Source organism: Triticum dicoccoides, chromosome 7A (assembly GCF_002162155.2).
Source record: "Triticum dicoccoides isolate Atlit2015 ecotype Zavitan chromosome 7A, WEW_v2.0, whole genome shotgun sequence".
NCBI classification, from domain to species: domain Eukaryota; kingdom Viridiplantae; phylum Streptophyta; class Magnoliopsida; order Poales; family Poaceae; genus Triticum; species Triticum dicoccoides.
The window spans coordinates 697,318,584-697,329,696 of NC_041392.1; the positions used below are offsets into that span (position 1 = coordinate 697,318,584).

The 11,113-nt window shown below is 41.2% G+C and overlaps 1 long non-coding RNA gene across 1 annotated transcript; it reads right to left on the minus strand.

The window, feature by feature from the left end:
• Window positions 1–4,856: 4,856 nt before the first annotated feature.
• LOC119331370 lies at window positions 4,857–8,671 on the minus strand. Its single transcript, XR_005160480.1, has 3 exons — window positions 8,283–8,671; window positions 5,196–8,014; window positions 4,857–5,114 (listed from the first exon to the last, which is right to left on the minus strand). It is a non-coding gene; the product is annotated as an uncharacterized LOC119331370 (long non-coding RNA).
• Between the last annotated feature and the right edge of the window lie 2,442 nt (window positions 8,672–11,113).

Sequence of the window (11,113 nt, forward strand, 5' to 3'; positions counted from 1 at the left end):
TTATTTTCTGAAAAAAATCTGATATTTTTAGTAACTACAAAATAAAAGTAAACCAAACTCAATAATATTGATAGTAACTACTCCTACAAGTGCCTAGGGCCTATATCATGCATCAAAACTACTTGGAACCATATAAATTTGACACACAAGCTCAAGAACATGGTCACCTAGGCAGCAAAAATTTGCAATGAATAAAGCACTAGAACAAAACTAATTGGACCAATGGAGGAGTCACATACCAAGGAACAATCTCCCCAAGCAGTTTTGTGAGAGGTGCTTTGAGCAAGGAGATCGAAAATGGCAGCAAAATGAGCTAGAACTCGTGCTTGAGCTGGTTATTCGTGTTTGTGGGAGGAAGAAGAAGTGTGTGGGTGCAGGAATAAGTGGAGAAGGGCCACCGTGGGCCCACAAGGCAGGGGGGCGCGCCCTCCACCCTCGTGGGCAGGTGGGTGACCCTCCTGCTGTGTTCTCAATGCCAAATATTCTCAAATATTCCAGAAAAAATCATATTTAAATTTCAGGGGATTTGGAGAACTTTTATTTTCGGGGTATTTTTATATTGCACAGATAATTAGATAACAGACAGAAAAATACTATTTTTATTTTATTCAATATAAATAACAGAAAGAAAAAGGAGGGTAGAGAAGGTTGTGCCTTCTAGTTTCATCCATCTCATGCTCATCAAAAGGAATCCACTAAGAAGGTTGATCAGGTCTTGTTAACAAACTCATTCCGAATAACATGGAACCGGAGAATTTCGAATAACACTATGTTACCTCAACGGGGATATGCACATCCCCAATAATAATAATATCATATTTCTTCTTGATAGTAGGAAGACGAAATTCAAAACCTCCAAATATAATCAATGGAATTTTTCCAATAGAGTTGATACTATGAACTTGAGGTTGTTTCCTCAGAAAGTGTACCGTATGCTCATTACCATTAACATGAAAAGTGACATTGCCTTTAGTGCAATCAATAATAGCCCCTGCAGTATTCAAAAAGGGTCTTCCAACAATAATAGACATACTATCGTCCTCGGGAATATCAAGAATAACAAATTCCATTAAAATAGTAACATTTGCAACTACAACAGGCACATCCTCACAAATACCGACAGGTATAGCAGTTGATTTATCAGCCATTTGCAAAGATATTTCAATAGGTGTCAACTTATTCAAATCAAGTCTACGATATAAAGAGAGAGGCATAACACTAACACCGGCTCTAAGATCACATAAAGAAGTTTTAACATAGTTTCTTTTAATGGAGCATGGTATAGTGGATACTCCTAGATCTCCAATTTCTTTGGTATTCCACCCTTAAAAGTATAATTAGCAAGCATGGTGGAAATTTCAGCTTCCGGTATCTTTCTCTTATTAGTAACAATTTCTTTCATGTACTTTGCATAAGGATTCATTTTAAGCATATCAGTTAATCGCATGCGCAAAAAGATAGGTCTAATCATTTCAGCAAAGCGCTCAAAATCCTCATCATCCTTTTTCTTCGATGGTTTGGGAGGAAAAGGCATAGGTTTCTGAACCCATGATTCTCTTTCTTTACCGTGTTTCCTAGCAACAAAGTCTTTCTTATCATAACGTTGATTCTTTGATTGTGGGTTATCAAGATCAACTGCAGGTTCAATTTCTATATCATTACCATTACTAGGTTGAGCATCATCATGAACATTATCATGAACATTAAACTGGTTTCAGGTTCATTACCAGATTGTGTTTCAGCATCAGAAATAAAAATATAATTTGGATTCTCACGTGTTTCAATAACCGGTTCACTAGAAGCATGCAAAGTCCTATCATTTTTCTTTTTCTTCCTTTTAGAAGGACTAGGTGCATCTATATTATTTCTCTGAGAATCTTCCTCAATTCTCTTAGGATGGCCTTCAGGATACAAAGGTTCCTGAGTCATTTTACCACCTCTAGTCATAACTCTAACATCATTATCATTATTTTTACTATTTAATTCATTGAGCAGATCATTTTGAGCTTTAAGTACTTGTTCTACTTGAGTGGTAACCATAGAAGTATGTTTACTAATAAGTTTAAGTTCACCTTTGACATTAGCCATATAATCACCCAAGTGTTCAAGCATATTTGAACTGTATTTCAATTGTCTACCAAAATAAGCATTAAAATCTTCTTGCTTAACCATAAATTTATCAAACTCATCTAAGCATGGGCTAGCAAACTTAGTAAATGGGATTTCAGCTTTATCATATCTATAGAGAGAATTTACCTTTACTACATGTGTCGGGTTATCAAGACCATAAGTTTCTTCAATAGGTAAAGGATTAAGATCATATGTTTCTTTAACAGGTGGTAAATTAAGACCATGTATTTCTTTAATAGGAGGTAAATTATTAACATCTTCAGCTTTAATACCTTTTTTTTTCATGGATTTCTTTGCCTCTTGCATATCTTCAGGACTGAGAAATAGAATACCCCTCTTCTTCGGATTTGGTTTAAGACTAGGCTCAGGAATTGGCTCCCGAGGTGTCCAATTATTTTCATTTGTCAACATATTATTCAATAGAATTTCAGCTTCATCCGGTGTTCTTTCCCTGAAAACAGAACCAGCACAACTATCCAGGTAATCTCTGGAAGCATCGTTTAGTCCATTATAAAAGATATCAAGTATTTCATTTTTCTTAAGAGGATGATCAGGAAAAGCATTGAGTAACTTGAGAAGCCTCCCCCAAGCTTGTGGGAGACTCTCTTCTTCAATTTGCACAAAATTATATATCCCTTAAAGCATGTTGTTTCTTATGAGCAGGGAAATATTTAGCAGAGAAGTAATAAATCATATCCTGGGGACTACGCACACAACCAGGATCAAGAGAATTAAACCATATCTTAGCATCACCCTTTAATGAGAATAGAAATATTTTAAGGATATAAAAGTAACGAGTTCTCTCATCAGTAGTGAACAGGGTGGCTATATCATTTAATTTAGTAAGACGTGCCACAACAATTTCAAATTCATAGCCATGAAAGGATCAGATTCAACCAAAGTAATTATATCAGGATCAACAGAGAATTCATAATCCTTATCAGTAACACAGATAGGTGAAGTAGCAAAAGTAGGGTCAAGTTTCATCCTAGCATTTAGAGATTGCTTATTCCATTTACCTAATAACCTCTTGAGTTCGTATATATCTTTGCAAGCTAAAATAGCTAAAGAAGCTTCTTTATCAAAAACATAACCCTTAGGAATAACACGTGAGTCTTCATCATCACATTCCTCAGTATTATCAGATTCAATATTTTCATTCTCTCTAGCCCTAGCAAATTGTTCATCAAGAAATTCACCAAGTGGCACAGTAGTATCAATCATAGAAGTAGTTTCATCGTAAGTATCATGTATAGCAGAAGTGGCATCATCAGTAACATGCAACGTATCAGAACGAATAGCAGAAGCAGGTTTAGGTGTCGCAAACTTACTCAAAACAGAAGGTCAATCAAGTGTAGAGCTAGATGTCAGTTCCTTACCTCCCCTCGTAGTTGAGGGACAAATCTTGGTTTTTGGATCACTCAAGCTCTTCATAATGATAAGCAGATATAAATCCCAAGTGACTCAAAAAATATAGCTATGCTCCCCGGCAACGGCGCCAGAAAATAGTCTTGATAACCCACAAGTATAGGGGATTGCAACAATTTTCGAGGGTAGAGTATTCAACCCAAATTTATTGATTCGACACAAGGGGAGCCAAAGAATATTCTCAAGTATTAGCAGCTGAGTTGTCAATTCAACCACACCTGGAAACTTAATATCTGCAGCAAAGTATTTAGTAGCAAAGTAATATGATAGTAGTGGTAACGGTAGCAAAATGTAGCAGTAGTAAAAGTAAATTTTTTTGGTATTTTGTAATGATGATAGCAATAGCAACGGAAAAGTAAGTAAGCGAAGAACAATATATGGAAAACTCGTAGGAAATGGATCGGTAATGGAGAATTATGCCGGATATGATTCATCATGTAACAATCATAACCTAGGGTGACACAGAACTAGCTCCAGTTCATTAATGTAATGTAGGCATGTATTCCGAATATAGTCATACGTGCTTATGGAAAAGAACTTGCATGACATCTTTTGTCCTACCCTCCCGTGGCAGCAGGGTCCTTACAGAAACTAAGGGATATTAAGACCTCCTTTTAATAGAGTACCGAAACAAAGCATTAACACATAATGAATACATGAACTCCTCAAACTACAGTCATCACCGGTAAGTATCCCGATTATTATCACTTCGGGGTTAACGGATCATAACACATAATAGGTGACTATAGACTTGCAAGATAGGATCAAGAACTCTCATATATTCATGAAAACATAATAGGTTCAAATCTGAAATCATGGCACTCGGGCCCTAGTGATAAGCATTAAGCATAGTAAAGTCATAGCAACATCAATCTCAGAACATAGTGAATACTAGGGATCAAACCCTAACAAAACTAACTCGATTACATGATAGATCCCATCCAAACTACACCACAACACTCAAAGCAGCGTCAAACAATCTGTCGGCTTAGGTAACCTAAGGCGACACATTTAGTATCAGCAAAGAACTTCCACAACGGAAAGGAGTTGTCGCCTATAGTGCTGCCGAGAAAGGTTTTTGCCGACAGATAAATCTATGACGTCGAAAAGAATGACAACGTTGGTGAGATCTATGCCGACAGACATTTCTACACCGATAGACTATTCTATGCCGACAGTTCATCTGACACTATGTTATGCCGACGGATTGTGTGACGCCATAGCTACACCAACAGTCTATCTGATACTACATCCGCCGATAGATAGTGCAACGGCCATTTCTATGTCGACACTTTATCTGCCAGTACGCAATACAATCAAAATCATATTATTCAAATCATTTCAGTACCAATACAATTGCACTCTTCCATTTATCACGAGATAACATGCAATAACATACAATGCATTCATTCAACATATATAGAATATTCCAATTGCACTCTCCAAGATAACATCCAATGCATTCATTCAACATATATAGAAGATTCACTAGTTTTCTTCACTCAAGTTTGCTCCAGCCATTAAGGAAAAACACAAGTCGACATTCAGGTCATGGCCTGTTACAAAATATGATGAGCAAGTTCTCAAGAGACCAATTGTTCGATCACTTGGCTACTACAAAATATTATGGGAGATACCTGGTCTTTGATCATGCCGACATCAACTTCCATATGAACAACAGAACATCCTAGATCAACTTCAGTAGATGCTACTTTCTCCCATTTGTCCCTGCAAAAGAACTTGTATCTTTGAGCAATTTTAGAAAATGAGAAGGACATGCAACAAAATGAGGGCAGGATGGAAGAGACCTGATTTTCTGGACCATATTGCATCCGAACCTATGCTCAGGAATGTTAGTGTTTTCTTGTGGATCTATACGAAGTTAGTGATGTGCAAACCATTTTGCTTAACCATAAGTTTTACTGATTCTTGTACTAGGCCTACTCGGGAGCGGGGTTTCCATAATATATCAATCTGACACACAACCCCAACCCTGAGAACTCAAAGAATATTTTTATTATGTGATGTCGTTTCCTGTACAACAACAATCACCATCCTCATGGCTAGTTATATACTGTACAAAAATTTATTTATTTCAGTGCAAAAGAGATGATAAAAAATAATATGGTGACTGCTGCTAAAAGTTATGTACAAAACTGTTTTCAGTCCAAAAGAGATGATATAGTACAAAATGTTGTTTCCTACCTAAGGAAACCATCGGTACTTGTTAATTCTTCAACATCCAAATAGCAGGGGAGCCAAAGATTCATGTGGAGAGATAAGGCCAGTAAATATGATCCAGTATAGGAGGAACAATCAAGCAAAGATTCAGGTGGAGAGATAAGGCCAGTAAATTCTGGGAATCAATAGCAGGAATGATAAATTTTAGTGCATTAGTGGAGCTTTAATGGGATTGAACTAGTGCATATGATAGAACTTTTAGTTACAGAACGAGGAATGAGAAATAGAAAAACAAGCATTGAAGATTGCACCAGGACACAACCAGGTCTGAAATAGATGTACCAGGTCACAAACAGATGTAATATAAACTAGACAAAACATGCCGATCCACAATACTACATGAATGAAAATAAAATACTTTCGACAACAGAATTGCAAAAACATGTTGATCCACACTACTAGAGGTACTGGTAGTGGTATACTACTTGCTCTCAGTTCCAAGTGTCAGATAGAACATGGTGATGTTGACAGGAATAATACCTGAACTCTGCGATGACGACAACCGTGACTTTGTGCAAGGTTTGATCTCCAAAAATAACAATTAGTTTGCATCAGGTGATAGTTTACGCTAGAACAGGAAAATGTATAAAATATATTTTTACCCTATTTGATGGCCATGCAATGGACATGTGGTGAGCATCGTCCATTGTTTGCATTCCATCATATCCACAAGCAAGCTCCACCTCTCTTTTCAATACAACATTCACAAGAACTTTGTAATATTGCAGCCAAGAACTTCACCAAATAAGTATTAATAAAAGAAAGGAGTGATATAACTTGGAAACTCTAACCATGTGGTTGTACTCCAACGTATCACTAAAGGTATTTCTGAATTGGCCATGATGTGGTTGTTATTGCTACTGGACCATGTAGCTGGGGTCAAATAGATTTAGAGAACACTAAACCAGACTGACATTTACCGAGTGAAATGACATCAAGCGGTTTTCCTGAACTTAAAAGGTCCACTTTCTGCATAATTGTTTGATGTTTATGTATACATAGGTTTTTTTAGACCGTCAATATATTTGAATAGTCCCCCTCAACAGGAAAAAAACAACATGAAAACTATAACAGAAAATCCAGTAGAATGCAATTTTTTCTTGCGTTCGCAAAAATTTATTCTACCACATAGTTGTTACATGTGAAATCTAGCCGGTAAGTATGAACATCAAGAAGTGCTCTGCACATCTAAAAAAGTTATCTCTGCAGGGTGCTATGTACAGCCTCAAAGGTTGGGAAGAAGGTTCAAAGGGATAGTGAAAGACTAACTTTGATACTTTAAGATATACTATATGTGTAGATATCATATGTTTATCTAAATTTCTTATTCCCCACAAACCTCGGGAGAAATATATATGTCAAAAGCACGTTTCATGCACCAGTTCAAGAGTACCAGATCATTAAGAGAATGATTCCCAGTCCATTATACTCGAGCCCTAATTAAAAATATAGTCCATCACATATGCTCACTGTAAAATTTTGCTTTAGATGTGATAGAGAACAATTCAACAAGGGCAGCAATTTCAGAACAACAAAGAGATGAAACCAACATAGAATTTCTTTGAATTTTTGTAAACTTTTAATCCCTCAATCCTAGATGCTAGTACTATTCATGTGCCCTTCAATAGTTAAATTCAAACAACATATGCTAATATCATTAGGGGAATTAGTACATAAATAACTTACTATTGGCTTTTTTAAGCCATAGCTGGAAATACAAATCCCAGGCAGACTTTGTTCTATTGTTTAGTTTTGGCATAAAGATTGTAATGCTTGACTGAATTGTAATTCGGTAGATAAATGTTAATCACTAAATTCTGTAACATGTTGAGTAGGAGAAATGGGAACACATAATTATTGAACAAAATAACCAGAAAACACTATGTATCCATTTACAAAGCCTAGTTGATGCATCACACGTAGATATAGCCTATCAAATCAATTAAGTACCAACTAAAATACAGAAATTGAGTTCAGACTTTGACTAATAAGAAGCAAGAAAGAGGAATACTGTCGAGCTGATTTTGTTTGACGGCAACCCAAGCCCGGAGTTGTGTTGAATCGAACCCTCCTGATCTCTGAAGAAGACTGCAGAAATATGCTGAATCCCAATAGTCTGACGATGAAGGCGCCATCCCATGCCCCGACCACTACCTCGCCCACTCCATCAGATCCAAGCAGGGTGCGGTGCGCAGCATCCAGATCTCCCCTGATCCTGGCATTATAGAGTGATATGAATTTCGATCCATGTGAGACACAAAAAGCACATCCACGTGGGGACACAAAAAGTTTTTTTCCAGTGGCTTTGTTTCATCAAATTAAGATTTTCAAAGCACATCTACAATAATTTGCTTCAGCTTAAAACTGACGTGTTCATGTGATTGCAAGAGAGATCTATCTGTGATGAACTAAAACAACCACTGCAAGATAGATCTATATATTTCAGTTTCAGTTCAGTAAAATGGGGGCAAAAGCTTAATTACCTCTTGAAATCTGTAGGCTGGGCGGAGGAAAGAAGATCAGCAGGAAAAGACATTGCCGATGGAGGAAGAACCACGGTGGATCCTCGGTGGCTGACGGTACTACTTCTCCTCGCCGGTGGACGGTGCTTCTGCATCTATCCGGTGTTGGTTGACGGCGCTGCTTCTCCTCGGTGCCGCTGCTGCTCCTGTCGCGGCGGACGGCTTGCTGCTACTGGGAGGATGGTGCACTGCGGGCTAGAGGGAGGTCGGGGTCGGGATGATGAGGCGCGAGGGGACGAGTGGAAGGGCGGCGGCGCGCAGGTCGGGGGCCGCGGCGCAGACGGGTGGGGCCTTTGGCGGCGACGGAATCGGGTTAGGTTTAGGGTGTGGGTGGCAAGAGGAGAGATGTGAGATTGATATTTCTATGTGAGGGGGCGATAGAGATGCGAGTGTTTTTTGCTAGTCCGCCCCGAACGGGTGTTTCACATAGCGCACACATGGCCTTCTTTCAGGGCCAAGTTTTTTGTGGGTGTGGGCCGAAGCAAACAACGCCGACATTTTTTGTGTCCTCATGAAACGGCGACACACAGACAATCACTAAAAACTCCATACGCCGACATAAATTACGTCGGTGATTCCATGGTGCTTTGGCGACAGATAATGTGTCATAAGCTTATCTAACACTGACATGCTGTGTGTCGGTATAGTTTCGGACAAAAAAAGTTTCGGCGATGCTCACTTTTACCAACAGCCGCATGTCGTCTTTGTAGTGTCATGGTCTAGTGAACCCATCACCGTCCAACAAGTCTACGATGGAATTACTCATGCACGGCGGTGAGCATCATGAAATTGATGATGAAGGATGATTGATGATGACGATGGCGACGGATTCCCCTCTCCGGAGTCCCGAACGGACTCCAGATCAGCCCTCCCGAGAGGTTTTAGGGCTTGGCAGCGGTTCCATATTGTAAAACGCGATGAATCCTTCTCTCTTATTTTTTCTCCCCGAAACCAAATATATAGAGTTGGAGTTGAGTTCGGAGGAGCTCCAGGGGGCCCATGAGGTAGGGTGGCGCGCCCCCACCCTCGTGGACAGGTGGTGGGCCCCCTGGCCTTCATCTTTTGCAAGGATTTTTAATATTTTTCGAAAAGTTGTTCCGTGAAGTTTCAGGTCATTCCGAGAACTTTTGTTTCTGCACATAAATAACATCATGGTAATTCTGCTGAAAACAGCGTCAGTCCGGGTTAGTTCCATTCAAATCATGCAAGTTAAAGTCCAAAACAAGGGCAAAAGTGTTTGGAAAAGTAGATATGACGGAGACGTATCAATCCCGATCAGCATCGAACAATGGTTGAAACCTAAGGACAAAGACTCTCAGGTGTCTTATGTCAGCGATAGACAAAAAGCTGATCTTTGGACCGCGCTGCAGGAAAATTTCACCTTCCCGCAAGAGGAGGATCCGGAGAATCCAGTTAAAAAGCCAATGATTAAGGCTTATGCTCTTAAGAAGATGGTTGAGCTATTCAGGAGGTGGAAGAATGAGCTGAAATCATCGTTTGTCGACCAAGACAAGACTCCAGAATTCATCGGCCAATTTGAGAAGATCAAAGATCAGTGGCCCGCATTTGTCACCAAAAAAATCTGAGAGAGCAGCGAAGATGTCAGCGACAAACAAGAAAAATGCTGCAAAGAAGAAGCATCACCATTGCACGGGGTCAGGTGGCTACCTGAAAGCCCAGCCGTTGTGGGACAAGGCTGAGAATGACCTCATTGCTAAAGGGATCGAACCAGAGATGCGACGCTGGCCAGACCGTTGCAGGACTTGGTTCTTCGGGGTTGGGGGGCAATTGGACCCTGTAACAGGGAAGTGCGTTTGGACCAACGAGCAGCTGAACACACCCATCGAGAAGTTTCAGGAGTATATCGAAAAGGCACAGCAAGGGACGTTCGTTCCGGACAAATAGAACGACGAGCTCACAGAGGCCCTCGGGAATCCTGAGCACCCCGGACGGACACGAGGCACGCCAGGCTCCCTTTCGTGGAAGGCTGGATTTCCCGACGCAGGCAGTTACAAATGCCGGGAGAGGAAGAAGAAAAAGGAGTTGACCCAACTACAGGCGCTGCACGCAAGGGTACAAGTGCTAGAGGAACGAGACGAGGCCCGCAGCGCGTGACCTGCCGAAGCTGCTACACCCGAAGCTACACCGCCATCTCAGCGAAGAAGCTGCGTGGCTTCCACGGAGCTGCTTCAGGGGCCTGTCTTCACGGCTCCTGCTAGCTACCCCGTGGACTTAATCACGGAGTCTCACAATTGCCACCTTATGATGCAATGGATGAATATGAAAGTCAAGGCGGCTGTCGGCTCTATTGCACGTCCTGAACCTGGCGCAACTTTTCACCGCCGGCCGATTCTAGAAGGATATGCTAGGGTAATGGTGGATGAAATAACGGAGGGATTTAAGGAGCTCGAGCTTGACCACCCTACCAGTGAAGGGGAGACTCTGCTAGGTTCTGCTCTGAAGACTCCATGCCTATGGCGGAAGGAGCTCATCAACCTTCCGAACTGGACGCCTCCGCCTCCTCCTCCTCCTCCGGCGAGTCAGGGCACTCCGCCTCCTCCACCGCCTCCTCCTCCGGCGAGTGATCAAGGCACTCAGCCTCCTTCTCCGGCGTGTGGCGGCACTCCGCCTGCACCGGCGTGCCCGAGCAGCCACCAGCCTCCTCCTTCTCCGGCGCATGGCGGCACTCCGCCTGCGCCGGCGCGCCCGAGCAGCCACTAGCCTCCTTCTTCTCCAGTGTGTGGCGGCACTCCGCCTCCTTCTCCGCCTGCGCCGGCGCGCCCGAGCAGCCA